This window comes from Prionailurus bengalensis, chromosome E2, assembly GCF_016509475.1.
Source record: "Prionailurus bengalensis isolate Pbe53 chromosome E2, Fcat_Pben_1.1_paternal_pri, whole genome shotgun sequence".
Lineage (NCBI taxonomy): Eukaryota > Metazoa > Chordata > Mammalia > Carnivora > Felidae > Prionailurus > Prionailurus bengalensis.
In genome coordinates this window covers 35,939,189-35,957,014 of record NC_057352.1, presented here as the reverse complement: position 1 = coordinate 35,957,014, position 17,826 = coordinate 35,939,189, and the positions used below count along the sequence as shown (strand labels likewise).

Sequence of the window (17,826 nt, the reverse complement as noted above, 5' to 3'; positions counted from 1 at the left end):
CCTGCATGTGTTTGCATGTCCGCATGTATTGAGAGGTAAGGAGTAGTTGTAAATGATGAGTTCAGGTTTCTTGAATTGAGGAGTATTTGGAACATCCAAAAGAAACCAATTTAGTACAATTGACCATCAACAGGTCCTACTGACAGCTGTAATATTTTAGATTCAAGCAGGACCTTTCTAGCACTTGTAAAAACAAAGTTTGAATTTTTAGAAAAGGGAGAGTTGTTTCCCTCCATAAGTCTGAGTAAAAAGTTCTCACTATGTCAATTCACTGAGTTTTACTACCAACTCACTCTCATCTCCTCGAGGTAGGCACTGTGTCTTACTCATCTCTGTACCATTAGAAGCTAGACTTTGTACCTGGCCTGAAGGAAGCATCCAGGATATATTTGTTAAATTAACTAATTAATTAAGGTTTGACTAAATATCTGTCTTATTCCCCAGAGTCTACAGGACTACTGGAAAGAAATTCAAGCCTGTAAATTGAGCTCCTTAGGAACAAGGAAGGAGAAAGAAAGAGCTAGAGAAATTATCTTTTCAATCTCAAAAAGCAGGTGACATCTCCAGAAGACAGCCAGTTGTTTCCACCTACACACATTACCTGCCCACTTTACTTCTCATATCGAGTCTTAGACCAAAGATGAGTACTTGCTTTGAAGAGGGAGAAGGAAAGGAAAGAGAGAAAAACTACCATAGCTCCCACTAGCTTTTGAACATATTAGTTCCAGACATTTATGAGATCTAATTTTATATTCTTTTACTAGTCTTCCACCATTCTCTGTTTTAATTTAGCCAAGCTTGAAGGGTATTCACTCCTTGAAACCAAATGGTTATTGAATTTAGCACACAGTGGGTGCTTATTTAAAGCCAATAAAAACAAAGGAAGAATGGAAGGAAATGAGGACAGAAAGATCCTTTACAAAGGCTGGCTTTCATTTATGAAACTTTGTAAGCCCAATGAATGTCGGCGTTTTTTCCCCCAAAGCACTCAAGTATTCCACAGAGAAGTTCACTTGGTTCCAAACCTGAAGACCAGCAACAACATTTGAAAAGGTAAAGATGGCCCAAATTTGGGACTGGTGACACATCTGTTCCTAAAGGGTGACCCAGTCACTGGGGAATTAAATCTGATATGAGAAAATATAAAGGACATGAGCTGGCTACTCAATTCTAGCCACAGCCTAGTGATGTTTGGGGGACATAGAAAAGAAAGATAGTAGAGAGCAAAAACTGAATGCTGAATTAGGTATATAAGGATTTGAAATGAGCCTGCAGAATGAGTAGATTCATACAGTCCATGGAATAGATCACTTGGAACACTCTACTAAGACAATGGTATAACCCCAGAGATATCTAAACATGAGGTTAAAACTCACTTCCCATTTTTACTTCCATTAGTAAAAAATGAAGCTTGAAAATTTGAAAAATATCCATCACCAAAGAATTCTCTGGAGGAGTTGGAAAATCACCTGCTTCCAGCTGGTACTCTGCTCTGTTAATGATTTGTATGTATGTGAACAAAAGGTTCAGTGCTCCTATTAATTACCTAAAAAATGATTAATCTCCTTCTCCACTATAGAATTAAGAAATCAAGAGGTAGATCACCTTAAGCCTTCTCTGTATCAGAGATAGCAGTAATAAGTATCATTCCTTGTACATTCACCACTTTTTCTGCTACCATTCTGTACATCCACACATTACAATGAGATGAGATGAAATTTACATTCATCTTGTTTTTGCTCAAATCCTGGAGGTAGAAATGGTAGGGCACAAACTTCATAAGGCAGTGCACATGTGTGGGTAACCATACCCTTCATTTCACCATCAGAATGGCCCCTTCTCCCTACCTTCCCCTATATTATTCCCTGAACATACATTTCACCTATATTTGCCATGGAATCTTCAAAGTGTCTACAGCCTTTTTTAAAAATACCATTAGGCTATCTATCTTGCCTGTGGGTGCGGTCTTAACTTTAATAGCCACCAGTCTTGCAATTCACTCTCCTATTTATGACCTCTACTCTAAACTATAATGTGGGTTTTCCCTATTTTCATTGCCCTGCGCAATATCTCAGCAAATACAACATTGCTCTTGGAGCACTAATATTCCAATTGCCAACATGAAGGGCTCTCTGGAAAGTTTACCTCACATTATGTAAGTTGAATAGAATTTAAAACAAATAGGACATTCAATAATATAATTTCTGGGGTGCCTGGGTGGCTCAGTCAGTTAGGCGTCCGACTTCGGCTCAGGTCATGATCTCACAGTGAGTTCAGACCCCGCATCGGGCTCTGTGCTGACAGCTCAGAGCCTGGAGCCTGCTTTGGATTCTGTGTGTGTCTCTCTCTCTGCCCGTCCCCTGCTCATGCTCTGTCTCTCTCTATCTTTCAATAATGAATAAATGACAAAAATTTTTTAAAAAATAAAAATAAAAAAATAATATAATTTCTGTTGCTCCGAACATTGTTTATGTAAGTCATTGTGTTCAGGACTTATTACATTCAGCACTTGTAATGACTTAGATGGAGATGTAAAAGGAATTCAACCTTGCAAAGGACATGAAAATAGGAAGAAAAAAAACTATTGAGTAAAGTACAATAAGCAACTATCTATTAACTATTATTAAGGTGCTTTCTACTTAAATCATACCATTTTATCATAAAACACACATATAGCATAGCTATGGTTATTAGCTGTTTCATAGAGGAAGTATTAGTACTTATGATATCTAAGGCACAGGTGAAAATCCATTGCCACTGAGGGAAGGGAACAGAAAAAAATCTACTCCTGGAGAAGAAGCAGAAACATATGTTGGACAAAGACCATTAGGGATCACCTCTAGCTGCAGGGGAGGCAGAATTCCTCAAAGACTCCATCCCCAAGACCCAGGACAGAGTGCTCATCTAATACTAAGGCTTACACAGAACAACAAAAAATATGACCCTTCCTCTGCTCCCAAGGCTAACAAGCATCAAGTAATAATAGTAATCTATTACTGGAGAGAGACAACAGAAAAGACCTAAAGCTGATGGTGGAGCACATATTAAGAAAAACCCTCTGACAAATCAGCCACTACCTTAAATACAAAGAAAAGCTAGAGGAATGTGAAACCTATGATGAGGATGTTACAGGTTGAATTGTTTCCCCCTAAAAATATAACTCAGAATCCTAAGCCTCAGTACTTCAGAATATACCTTTGTTTGGAGATAGAGCTTTGTTTTAACAGAGCTAGTCAAGTTAAAATCAGGTCCTTGGAGTGAACCCTAATCCAATATGACTAGTGTTCTTATAAAAGGAGAAATCTGGGCACAGAGACAGACATTCATAAAGAAGAAGATGAGATGTGGCACATTAGAGAAGATGGCCATGTACAAGATGAAGAGAAAGGTCTGGGGCAGAACCTCCCCTCACAGCCCTCAGGAGGAACCAACACTTACAACACCAGGACTTCTAGCCTCCAGACTTGTGAGACAATAAATTTCTTGCTCAAGCCATGCAGTTTGTGGTACATTGTTATGGTAGCCCTAGCAAATAGAAGGTAACCACAGAAAAAAATAAATCCTAAACCCAACTTAACTCCTGACTAGACTGAATCAATCACTTTACTAAAGATCTAGCAAAAGAAAAGGTAGGTCAATCTCCAAATATGAAAAGTCTTTCCTTAAGTTTCTACAAGTCCTAAAAATGTCTGGCTTTCAGCCAAAAACTACTAGGCATACAAAAAAAAAAAGGATGGAAGGAAAAAAAACCACTATCAAGAGACATAATAATCAGAATCAGACTCATATATGACACTGATGTTAAAACTAAAAGGAAAGTTTAAATAATTACGATTAATATGTTAAAAGCTATAGTGGGAAAAGTGGATAGCATGCAAGATCGTGATTTCAACAGAAAGACAGAAATTATAAGAAAGTTAGATGGAAATGTTAGAAATGAGGATCACAGAAATAGAGATGAAGAATGCCTTCAACAAGCTAATCACTAAATGTGATATAACTAAAGAAAAATGTCAGTGAATTTCAATATAGGTCAATACAAAGAGGAAAAATAGGACTGGGGTACTCAAGAGCTGTGGAACAAAAAATCCCAAATGATCTAATAATACTGTCAATGAAATCCCAGAAAAATATTCCACTTCTTTTCTAGGAGAAGAAAGAAAGAATAGGAAGAAAAAAATACTCAAAGATTTAATGATAAAGAATATTCCAAAATTAATGATGGACACCTCTGGTTTGGCAGAATAAATACTAAGCCAAGCACCAAGTATATCTATATATATCATATTCAAACTTCTGAAAAGGAAAGACATAGAGCAAATATTAGAAGGCGGATACAAGGGAAAGACACATTACATAGGGAGGACCAAAAATGAGAATTAGAGCAAACTTCCTGTCAAAAAACAATGTAAGACAGAAGACAATACAGCAAGATTTTTAAAGGCACTTGGGGAAAACCACCAACCCAGAATTCTACATCCAGTGAAAATATCTTTCAAAAATGAAGGGGAAAAAAAGGCTTTCCAAGGGGGAAAAAAATTATTATCAGCAGATCTGCACAATAAGAAATTTTAAAGGAAGTTACTCAAGCAAAAAGAATATGACACCAGACATAAACTTGGATCTACACAAAGAAATGAAGAGTCCTGGATACTGAATGAATAAAAGTAAATATAAGATTTTTTTATTTAATTGCTCTAAATGAACACCAACTGCTTAAAGCAAAAATAATAGCAATATATAATAGCATGTCAAAGTAACATTTGACAACAATAATACAAAGAATGGAAAGAAGGTTTGGGAATATAATACTGAAAGATTTTATATTACACATGAAGCAGTATAATATTACTTAAAAGTGGATTCTGATTAATTAAAGACATTGCACTAGTCTTTTCATTCTGCCAAAACAAAATACCACATAGACCTGTTGGCTTAAACAACAGAAACGTATTTCTCACAGTTCTAGAGGCTCTGAAGTCCAAGATCAAGGTGCTGCCCAATTTGATTTCTGGTGAGGACTCTCTTCCCAGAGTAGATAGTTACTGTGTTCTCACATGGCAGAGAGCGAGAAATGAGCTCTCTAGTGTCTCTTATTATAAAGACACTAATCTTATCAGATCAGTGCCTCACCCTCTTGGCCTCACCTAACCCTAATTGCCTCCCAAAGGATCCATCTCTGTATACCACCATACTGGATGTTAGGGCTTCAAGATAACAATATGAGGGAAGGAGAGCACTCAGTCCATAGCATGTACACTGTAGACTCTAGGGCAGTCACTTAAAATTATTTTTAAAGGTATAAACAATACACCAATAAATCGCTTCTCGGCCTTTTGGCTAAGATCAAGTGTAGTAACAATACACCAATAGTGTAGACAATTGGAAAAAAAAAAATAATTAACCCAAAAGAAGCCAGAAAAATAAAAGACAAAGAAACAATGAACAGATAGAATAGAAAACTAGCAATATGGTAGATTTTAATGCAACCACATAAGTAACTACATTAAAGCAAATAGTCTAAACTTATAAATTATAAAACAAACCATAATTTGGGATTAAAAAGCAAAAACCAACAATATGCCATGTATAAGAAACCAACTACACATATAAAGATACAGGCAGATTAAATATTTTAAAAAGGATAAAATATATATCATGAAATAATAATCAAAAGAAAGCTTGAGTTTCTATATAAAGATTATACCCTTCAAAACAAAAGATACTCCCAGATATTAAAAGGCCACCAAATAATTGTAAAAGAATCAATTCTGCAAGAAGACCTCACAATGCTGAATGTGTATGCACTTAACACAGCTTCGAAACACATGAAGGAAAATATGACAGAACTAGAAGACAAAAGGAGAAAACTCCACTATTTATAATTGTGCATTTCAATACTCTTCTCTCAGTAATTAAAAGAATAGGTAGACAGAAAATTAATAAATATATAGAAGACCTGCACAATACAATCAACCAACATGATATAATTGACACTTATAGAACACTCCACCCAACCACAGTAGATACACATTCCTTTTAAGTATACATAAAACATTCACAAAGATAAATCACATAAAACATTCACAAAGATAAATCATATTCTAGGCTACAAAACAGTATATACTAACAAATTTTAAAGGGTTGATATTATATAAAATATTTTTTCTAACCATAATGTAAATGAAAGACAAATCACTACCAGAAAGATGTTTGGAAAATTCTCCAATGTTGAGAAAATAACACAATCCTAAATAATTTGTGGGTCAAAGAAAAAATTAGAATATATTTTGAGCTAAATTAAAATTAAAATGCAATACCAATATTTGTGAGATACAGCTAAAGAAATACTCAGAAGAAAATCTATACCATAGAACACCCATATTGCCAAAAACAAACAAATAAAAAAGTCTCAAATCAATGACTTCAGCTTCCATCTAGCAAAAAAGAAAGAAAGAAAGAAAGAAAGAAAGAAAGAAGAAAGGAAATTAAATTCCAAGCAAACAGAAGAAAGGATAACAGAGATTAGATCAAAATTCAAAACTGTTTTTAATTTTTTTTTAATTTTTTTAACGTTTTTATTTATTTTTGAGACAGAGAGAGACAGAGCATGAACAGGGGAGGGGCAGAGAGAGAGGGAGACACAGAATCTGAAACAGGCTCCAGGCTCTGAGCTGTCAGCACAGAGCCCGACACGGGGCTCGAACTCACGGACCGTGAGATCATGACCTGAGCCCAAGTCGGATGCTTAACCGACCAAGCCACCCAGGCGCCCCTGTTTTTAATTTTTTAATGTTTATTTATTTATTTATGAGAGAAAGGGAGAGAGGGTGTGCAAGCAGGGAAGGGGCAGAGAGACAGAAAGAGACAGAACCTCTCTGTCAGCACAGACCCAGACATGGGGTGTGATCTCACAACTGTGAGACCATGACCTGAGCCAGAATCAACAGCCAGATATTCAACTGGCTGTGCCACCTTCAAAAAACATTTTTTACCACTCCAATTCAACATTGTACTGAAAATCCCAGCCAATGTAATAAGACAAGAAAAATTAATAAGAATACAGACTGGAAAGGACAAAATAGAATTCTTTTTCACAGATGACAAAGCTGTTTACATAGATAAGTCCAAGAATTTGTAAAATAAAAAAATTAATAGAATAAGTGAATTTATCAGGGTTACATGATACAAAGTCAACATACAAATATTGATTGCATTACTATGTTTTAGCAGTACTGAACATTTAATTTTGCAAAAAAATCATTTACAATCACAGAAAAGATACTTAAAGATAAAATTTATTAACTAAATATATGCTGAAAAATACAAAACATTGATTAAATAAATCAAAAATATCTGGATAAATGGATACATACACCATGTAAACAGATTGGAAGATTCAATATTGTTAAGAAGTCATCTTTCCCAAACAGATGTATAGATTCAACACAATAAAAATCCAATGAGAAACTTTTATAAAAGCTGATTCGTTAAATTGGATGTAAATACAAAGGTATCAGAATAGCTACAACAATTTTTGAAAATAAGAACAAAGTGGGACTCATATTACTTGGTTTCAAGATCACTGTAAAGCTACAATAGTCAAGACAATGTGATACTGAAGAAAAAGAATAGATACATAGATCAATGGAAAAGAATAAAAAGTCCAGAAATATACTTTGCATATGTAGTCCATTGCTTTTAGACAAAGGTGCAAAGGTAAGTCAATGGAGAAATCATAGTCATTACAACAATTGGTTGATATAAAAAATAGGTATCAATACAAAAAAAAAGAACCTAGATCCATTCATTGCTCCTTATACAAAAATTAACTCAAATTGGATCATAGGCCTTAATATAAAATACAAAACTATAAAATGTCTAGAAAACATAGAAGAAAAATCTGTGTGACCTAGAGTTAAGCAAAGATTTCTTAGATATGATACCAAATGCCCTATCCACAAAAGAACAAATCAATAAATTTTATTTTATCAAAGTTAAGAACTTCTGCTCTTCAACAAGATTAAGGGAGTAAAAAGACCCATAGGCTGGGAGAAAATATTTTCAAATCACATATCTGACAGAGAACTTGTATTCAGAATTCACAAAGAATCTTCCAAATGTAATAAGAAAACAAACAGAACATGAAAAGAAATGGGAAAAAGATTTTAGCAGACACTTCAGCAAAGAAAATGCACAGACCAAATAAAAATCACATGCAAATATTCTTAACATTATTGATCATTAAATGCAAATCAAAACTATAATGAGATACTAACCTACACCCATTAGAACGGCTAAAAAATTTAAAAAATAAAAAAAATAAAAAACTAACAATACCAAGAGTTGGTAAGAATGTATAGCAACTAGAACTGTCATATATTGCTGGCAAAAATTTCAAATGGGACTGCCAGTTTGGAAAACAGTTCAGCAGTTTCTTATAGAGATAGAGATAGAAATAGACATAGAGAGATACATAGATATGCTATCAGACAACACAGCAATCCCACTTGTAGTTATTTACATAAGTGAAATGAAAACCTATGTTCACACAAAAACCTGTACACATTTGCATCAGTTTTCATCATCTCTGCCCAACCCAAATGTCCCTCGACTGAGGAATGGCTGAACAAACTCATATTCCACACAATGACACACTGCTCAGCAATTTTTTAAAAAGAACTGATACATGCAATAATGTGGACTTATCTGAAATGCATTATGCTAAGGGAAAGAAGCCAGAGTCAGATTATTACATACTATAAGATTCCATTTATTTAGTATTCTTACAAAAACATTGTAGGGACAGAAAACAGATGAATTGTTGCCAATAGAGAAAGGGATTGACAAAAAGGAGCACAAGGGAATTGGGGGAGGGGGTGATTAAACTGTTTTATATCTTGGTTGTAGTAGTGGTTACAACTACATACATTTGTCAACACAGAACTGTAATACTATAAAAAGTGGATTTTACCATATGTAAATAGTAAAAAATTTTAATGGAAAATGTTATTGTCATGTAGTAACAAATGATTAAAACAAACCACAGAAATTTTTAAACTCTTGAAATTATAAAGAAAATATCTACAATACATAGAGTACTTACTAGCTGGAAAATGCTCTACAAAATTCTCTCTAATTCTTACAGGAACCCTTCAAATATTTACCATTACCCCTACTACCAGATTAAGAAACTGATCTTCAAAAAAATAGAAGGACCCCCCTAGTAAGTTACAGAGCAAAACCCCAAATCCAAATCTTGGTTCAAAATCCAAAATAATTTATTGCATCCAAAAGAAAATGTGCCTCCACTTTCATTATCAAAAGATCAGCTCATATTAACTTCAGTTAAGACCTAAAAGTTTTACTTAGCTATAGGCTCATATTGAGCCAACCTTGTACTGTTGGATAGTAAGCTAGATAAATGAAGTTCTGCACCACTTAGACATCTGGAATACAACGCCCACATCTGGGGGAGTGAAGTACATCCTAAGAGTGATACCTACTATAGAAAATGATTGAAAAGAAACAAAACGTTTGAACTTGTTGAAAAGAAGTATGTCACAGATGATAGTCTCTCTGTCTTCCTTAGTTTTCTATAGTTTCAGAAACCATAACAAGGATAAGTGGGTGGTGGTTTTAAGAAGCAGATTTTGCACTCATGTTGCAATTGCATAATTTTCTCAAAAACATGCAATATAGAACAAATTGAGAACAAGGTGACAATCCCATTTCTCAAGGTATTCAAGAAACGACTGCAAAGGGGCACCTGGGCAGCTCAGTCAGTTAAGCATCTGACTCTTGATTTTGGATCAAGTCATGATCTCATGATTTATGGGATCAAGCCCTGCATCAGGCTCTGCACTGACAGCATGGAGCCTGCTTGGTATTCTCTCTACCTCTCTCTTTGCCCACCCCTGCTCTCTCCCTCTCTTTCTCAGAAGAAAGGAGGAAAGCAAGAAAGAGAAAGAAAGAAAGAAAGAAAGAAAGAAAGAAAGAAAGAAAGAAAGAAAGAAAGAAAGACAGACAGACAGACTGCATGGCCAAAAACCAAACATGCTGGGGAGAAGCCAGATGTCTAAGTTTCAGAAAAGATAGAGCCAGATGACCTCAAGTTTATCTTCCAATTCTAATTTCACTGTTCTTTGGGTAAGTCTCTATACCAGGTTCTAATGTTACTGAGTTTGTGGTGAAACATATTAGTACTTTTTAGAATTCACTCTAAACATATTTTCTCTTAGTAATATTAGAAGATAATTTTAATTCTTATTTAGAAAAAAAAGAGAACTGTATCTAAACAACTTCAAGCCGGAGCTATGTATCCATCTGTAATCTATTTCCAAGAAAAGTGAGTCCTACCATCTCTCAATAATACTCTCCAGCAGGTTCTAACCATGATGTTCTAAATTTCTTTCCTAGGGTAACCTGAAATGCATCCTGATGTTTCTCATGCATGTGCCTGCTCCTTTTAATTCAGATGGCTAAAAGAGACTGAAATAGTAGTTCTGAGAACTAAAGCATGACCCCACAAAAGTTACCCAGGCCTTCTCATCACCAAAGCCTATCAATGTAGAATGAAAGAATTGCCATTGGGTCACACGTCAGAAATCAGGCCAATCAAGTCAACATCAGCGCTTGATAAGAAAATCAGAATTCTATGAAAATCTAAGACCAGGGCCAGCATAAGCTGATGGAGAAGTAAGGTCCTAGGGATCTAGGGAGAAAGAAGAGGCAAAAAAGAAAGAGCCTTAGCAGGCACTGTACTATTATGGGCACTGTTTCTGTTAAACCTTAGAACAAGCATATGAAGTAGGTAATCACATCTCTATTTGACAGATGGCTACTGAGGCCTAAAAGATCAATTAACAATCCTAAGCCACACAGGTGATAAACAATAGTCACATTTTACCAAGGTCTGCCTGATCCTAAAGCCCAGGCCTCTAGTATGTCAGCTGTTAACTCAGGGTGATTTTGCTTCCCTCTCCCCCACCCAGGGGACATTTAACAATGACTGGAGAAATTTTTGGTTGTCACAACTGGAGGCAGAGAGGATGCTACTGACATCTAGTGCATGGAGGCACGGGATGCCACTAAACATCCTTCAAGGGGCAGGACAGCCTCCCACAACAGAGAATTATCCAGCACAGAATGTCAATAGTATCAAGCTTAAGCAATCCTGCGTTAGGCCATGGGAGCCATGGAAGAAAAGTTTCAGGCACTTCTTTGAGGTCTCTTTCCATAATCTTGGTCTTGGTGTCATGCCTTCCCCACTATTAAAGACATAACCTGGGATCACCATGTGTCTGATTTCTGCCCTTTGGAAAATAGGCGGTTGGGGTGTTACAGAGGAAATTTTTTAAAAACACAGGATAACCGCTGAACTGAAAGAGAGATTTTGGAAAGTCTGACCCCAGTTCAAGGAGACAATACACAGAGCCCATAACTGCTGCATCAAGCAGCATGAAGCCCTGAGTCCCTGGGGCAGGGCAGGCATGGGGATGGGAATTATGTCCCCATTATCCACAAAGTGAACATTTTCCTAACAATAATGCAGTGATTTCAGAAGCAATTTTAAAAATAAGAATCTTTCCCCCAAACTCTAGAGCTTTTCTGATTTTTGTCAGCAACAAAGAATCCAGCTTCCAAAAGCAGGCTGCATCTCTGAATATTAAAACTCCCACCTTGGGAAATTTTTTAAGCCTTCAGAAAAACCCCTTTTAAAGTTATAAATGAAAGTCACTCAACAGACTATAGTGCTCATGGGCCCCTTTTATCTACTGAAGAAAGACAACACAGTGAAAACTTAGGAGCCGGAGACCAAATTACTGACCTTGAATCACCTTCCACACCACATCTGGCCCAACCAAGATAGGGGATTAAAAGCTTTAACTAGTAGCAACAGCAAATGATATAATTTGATGATATAAAGAAATCCATCAAGGGAGAATAAACGGCTAGATGGTATTATTCATAGAGTTCTTAGAGTTTTAAAAGAGGCTAAATTTGCCTTCAGCTAAGTCCTTTCACACTAAAAATCAACCATTCCACTTTCCCCTCCTGCCCAGAGAACAAGCAATTCCATGACCAAAGAACTGGTCCACTGGAGCTTGGACTGTCTTAATGGGTTTATTATTTATCTGCCTAGAGCTGCATGGGTGAGCCCCTACATCACTCTCCCCCCAGCTTTATTGCTCTGATTTCCCTTTTTTATGATGGTTACTATTATGCCACACTGATACCTATTCATCCACATCTTCAGTATGAGTTGCTATGTTCCTCCACCCCAGCTGCATTTCCTATGCAAGCCAACTATGAAACTTTCTAAACTGCAACCAAATCCAAGCATCAAGGGTCTAATGCCCAAAACTTTGCCACAGCAAAAATGCACCACAGCACTTCGTGGCATTTTCCCTGGGATTCACAAATTGCTATCTTTATGCTCAAATCTCCTTCTCTCTGCCTTACTTTCTCCCTAACTCCTGACCACCAGCATTAACTATCCATTCTCAGGCACTCATGATATACCGGGCACTATACTAGGTGTTTTACAAATACAGTTTTACTCAGTCCTTGCAGCAACCCATGAGATAAGTGTCATTATCTCTTTGTTACAGGTGAAAAAACTAAGGCTGGAGAGTTTTAGTAACTTGTAAAAGGTAACACAAAAAGTAAGTGGCAGGTTTATCCCTAAGGCTATCTGACTCAAAAAACCATTTTTACTACAGCATACAAGATTTGTGAGTGAAAACACTAAAAAATGTTAATGTTATTTATTGCTAAAATATAAGGTGATGGGTAATTTTATGTCTTTCTTAATTATTGTCTATATTTTTTCAGTATTTAAAATTGGGCATAGAAGATACAGTAACAGAGACTGGATTCACTCTTAGATCTAAAAAAACAAATGAAATACATGAACTAAAAGTTTTCAAGACACTGGACACTAGGAAACAAAGGTAGTGGTCCCTGACAGATGAGAAACAATTAAGGTTTGCCTCAGTGCACTCTCTTAGGAGTGTCCAGTCCTTGGCACATGGCAAGGAAACCATGCAGCACATGACAGACTTGCTGAGCTGAAAACACAAATCTAAGAGTTCAGTGAAACCAAAATGCCTGCAGTTCCCAGCATAAAGTACCACTGAGGAAGGAGGTATACAGAAGGAGAACTCCAGACATCTTCAGAGGGTACTCTTCAAGTATATACTGAACACTGATCAGTGCATATGTGTGAGGAAACTACCTGGATCATGTAAAAAAAAAAAAAAAAAACAGGGGCGCCTGGGTGGCGCAGTCGGTTAAGCGTCCGACTTCAGCCAGGTCACGATCTCGCGGTCCGTGAGTTCGAGCCCCGCGTCGGGCCCTGGGCTGATGGCTCAGAGCCTGGAGCCTGTTTCCGATTCTGTGTCTCCCTCTCTCTCTGCCCCTCCCCCGTTCATGCTCTGTCTCTCTCTGTCCCACAAATAAATAAACGTTAAAAAAAAAAAGAAAAAAAAAAACATCTAAAAAAGATTAAAGTATCCAGGTTCAAAAAGAGCTGGGAGTACTACCTATTCCTACCAACCAGACTAGAAAACCACATGACTCACAGGTCATGGGGTAAAGTACAGAGTAGAGTCTTGCCTCATAATGGAAAATAATTATCCCTGGACAGTTCTGCTCAAGTTCCACCTAATATTTCCTAAAAGCAATACCCAAAAGCATCAAACTACTTCCAAGTAACTTGAATGTGTCCCAGAACAAAGCTCAAAAATATTTATAAGGATACAAAAATATCAATCCCTTGGTAAGGTAAAAATCACAATATCTGGCATCCAATCAGAAAACTAACAGACAGTAGCACCTGGTGGCTCAGTTGGTTGAGTGTCCGACTTCGGCTCAGGTCATGAACTCTGTGTTGGACTCTGTTGACAGCTCAGACCCTGGAGCCTGCTTCAGATTCTGTGTCTCCCTCTCTCTCTGCCCCTCCCCACTCACATTCTGTGTGTATGTCTCTCGAAAATAAACATATTAAAAATAAAAATTTTTTAAAAATTAACATACATGTCAGAATGGCTAAAATTAACAATACAGGAAACAACAAATTCTGGCAAGGATGTGGAGAAAGGGAAACCACCTTACACTGTTGGTAGGAATGCAAACTTGTGCAACCACTCCGGAAAACAGTATGGAAATTCCTCAAAAAGTTAAAAATAGAACTACCCTATAATCCAGCCACTGCACTACTAGGTATTAACCCAAGAATACAAAAATACAGATTTTAAAAGGCACATACACCCCAATATTTATAGTAGCACTATAAACAATAACCAAAGTATGGAAAGAGCCCAAATGTCCATCGATGGATGAATGGAGAAAGAATATGTGGGGTATATATATATATATATATATATATATATATACACATACACACACATACACACAATGGAGTATTACTCGGCAATCAAAAAGAATAAAATCTTGCCATTTGCAACTACGTGGATAGAACTGGAGGGTATTATGCTAAGTGAAATTAGTCAGAGAAAGACAAATATCATATGACTTCACTCATATGAGGATTTTAAGAGACAAGGCAGATGAACATAAGGGAAGGGAGTCAGAAATGGTGTGAAAACAGGAAGGGGGACAAAACATAAGAGACTCATAAATATGGAGAACAAACAGAGGGTTGCTGGAGGGAGTGTGGGAGGGAGGATGGGCTAGGAGGGTAAGGGGCATTGGGGAATCTACTCCTGAAATCATTGTTACACTCTATGATAACTTGGATGTAAATTAAAAAATAAAAATAAAAGTAAAAAGATACAGCACATTAAGGGGTGCCTGGGTGGCTCAGTCGGGTAAACGTCCAACTTTGGCTCATGTCATGATCTCACAGCTCGTGGGTTCAGGCCCCACGTTGGGCTCTGTGCTGACAGTCCAGAGCCTGGAGCCTGCATTGGATTCTATGCCTCCCTCACTCTCTGCTCCTTCCCCACTTGTGCTCTGTCTCTCTCAAAAATAAATAAATATTTAAAAACGTGTTTTTTTAAGACATAGCATATTAAATATTCAATATATACCACTGAGGGGAAAAAAGAATCCAATAAAATTAAAAGAGCATCCATGATATATGGAACATTTTCAAACAGCCTATGTGAGTAGATAGGGTCCTAAAATGAAGAGAGAGGGATAAAAAATATTTGAAGAAAATTTTCCAAATGCGATGAAAACTATAAATATACATATCAAAGACCAAATGAATCCTGAGCACAACAAATAAAAAAAAAAAACATACAAAGGCACACCATAATCAAATTGTTCACACAAGTAGTAAAGGGAAAACCTTTAATTCAGCCAGAAGAAAAAAAAGACATGTAGAAAAAAACAAAGATAATAATGACAGATTTTTTGCTGGAAACAATACAAGAGAGAAAATGGAGCAATTCATAAAGTACTGGGGGGAAAAAAACATTGTCATAATAGAATTCTATACCTAGCAAAAATATCTTCCTAAATGAAAGAAAAGCAACATGGATGAGCCTTGCAAACATTATGCTAAGTAAAAGAAGCCAGTGACAAAAGTCCACATATATTAGTTTATTCTATGAAATGTCCAAAACAGGCAAAACTTTACAGACAGTAAATTAATGGGGGCTTAGAGCTGGGGCATGGAGACAGAAGGGAGTAATAAATAAAGGAATAGGATTTTTTTTTGAGGTAATAAAAATACTCTAAAATCAACTATGGTAATGGTTGCACAACTCTGAATAAAACAAAAACCACTGAATTGTACACTTTAATTGGTACATGTATGTGAATTTCATCTCAATAAGCTGTTTATAAAATGAAAGGAGAAATTTTAAATTTTTCAGGAATACAAAAGCTAAAAAAGTCATCACCTGCAGACCCATACAACATGTTAAAAGAAGTACTTTAGGTTGAAGGAAAATGATACTACAATTTGGATACTACATTTAGAAATATGAATCTACACAAAGGAATATAAAGAACACCAGAAATGGTAACTGCAAAAGTAATGATTTCTTCTTATTATTTATATAAATCTATCTAAAAGATAAGTGACTACTGAAACAAAGTTATTAACAATGTATTATAGATTTATTATACTCACATATACATAAAGTGTATGATAATAAAAATATAAATTCTGGGAGTGGAGAATGGAAATGTACTACTGTAAGGTTCTTACCTTATACTTGAAGTGATGTAATATCATTTGACAGTAAATTGTTTTGGTTTAAGAGAAGCCAAGATGGCGGAATAGCATGGAAGTTTTTTTGCATCTCGCATCCATGAAATACAGCCAGATCAACACTCAATTATCCTACACACCTAGAAAACTGATTTGAGGATTAACACAACAATCTGCACAACCTGAACTACAGAACTCAGCAGGTACATGCTGCGAAGAGGTGAACAGGGGGAAAGAGAAGCCTCCGAGGGCAGGGAGCTGTTTTTGCTTGCAGAGAAAGAACAGAGACAGGGAGAGAGTACAGGAAAAGCACCCACACACACACAAAGCAGCTGGAGAAAAAGTGGAAACGTGGAAACAGCTGCAGGGACTGAACTAAAAAGGGAGAAAGAAGAAAGGAGAGGGTTTAAATTCCATTAAGACTCTATAAACAGGGGAAGTGCAGAATCTGAAACTCTGCAGCTCCATACCTAGTGGTGCTCTGGTGGGAAGGGCAAATCCCCAGGAGCAGAGAGGGAGGGGTCCTCAGCCCACATGAGGAGAGGCAGTTCGCCTGCTGGGAGGACATTTGGTAGAGGTTGTGTGGCCCCTCCACAGGCAAAGGTCTCAGCAGACCCCAAAGAACAAACACATTTGCTGGTGCTGGAACAAGGTTGTTAAGGGTGAAACCTGGTGCCAGATGTGTGTTGTGATTTTCCATAATCCCTGAAACACTGCTGCTACACGATTGTGTGAACATTCTCTGGGGTGTGCTGGCACCCAGCTGCAGTCTCTGGGCATCAGCAGTAGCATGGTCCCACGAACATCCTGGGTGCGGCAGCCACCAGGCCGTGGCTTGGTGACACCCTCCCCCAGAAGGTCTGAGCAGGTCAAAGCTGCAGTCTCAGAAGTGAGGGATTGGGAAACGCAGTCACATCTGAGGTAAAACTCAGGAAGGAGGGGCCGCCTGGCAACCTGACAGCTTGGTCACAGACAATGTAAAAGCGAGGAGTGGATGGAAGCCAGAGACAAAGGATGGGTGTGCAAACGCTGATCCAGGAGGACAGAGTTCTGATACTAGAGACTGGGTAGTTGGATGACACCATTTTCAACACTCCCACACATGCGCATACACACCTACAAGCACCACAATACTCTACCCCAAAAAGCTAAGCAGCAGCATCCAGTGGAGAACAGAGCTGTTACACTAAGCCCCACCCAAATGGGCCAACCTGGCTCTTCAAGAACACCACAAGTCTCTCCACCTGCTTAGTTTACAGACTATAAACTGCTTCCTAGTTTGACTTCTAGGAGAAAACGATGTAATTTCAATCATATTTCAGTCTGCTTGCAGGTCCATATATTCAATTTTCTTTTTTTTTGTTATTCCTTTTCTTTTTCTTGAATACAGAAATAGAAAAAATTTATTTTTATTTTCAATTATTATTAAAAATATTTCTTTAATTTTTTTCTATGATTCTTTTTACTTTTTTGTAAATTTTTCAAATCTATATTATTTCCATCATTGCATTTTATCCTATTTCAATGTATTAATTTTTTTGAATTTTCAAATGTTTTCTTTTTTCTTTGCTTTTTTCTTTTTTCTTTTTTTTGTTTTATTTTTCTCTAACCAACAAGCTCCTTTCAACAACCAGACC

At 36.9% G+C, this 17,826-nt stretch overlaps 1 pseudogene; it reads left to right on the top strand.

Moving 5' to 3' along the window:
* Positions 1-5,320: 5,320 nt before the first annotated feature.
* On the top strand, positions 5,321-5,410 carry LOC122495311 (annotated as a pseudogene).
* The last annotated feature ends 12,416 nt before the right edge of the window (positions 5,411-17,826 follow it).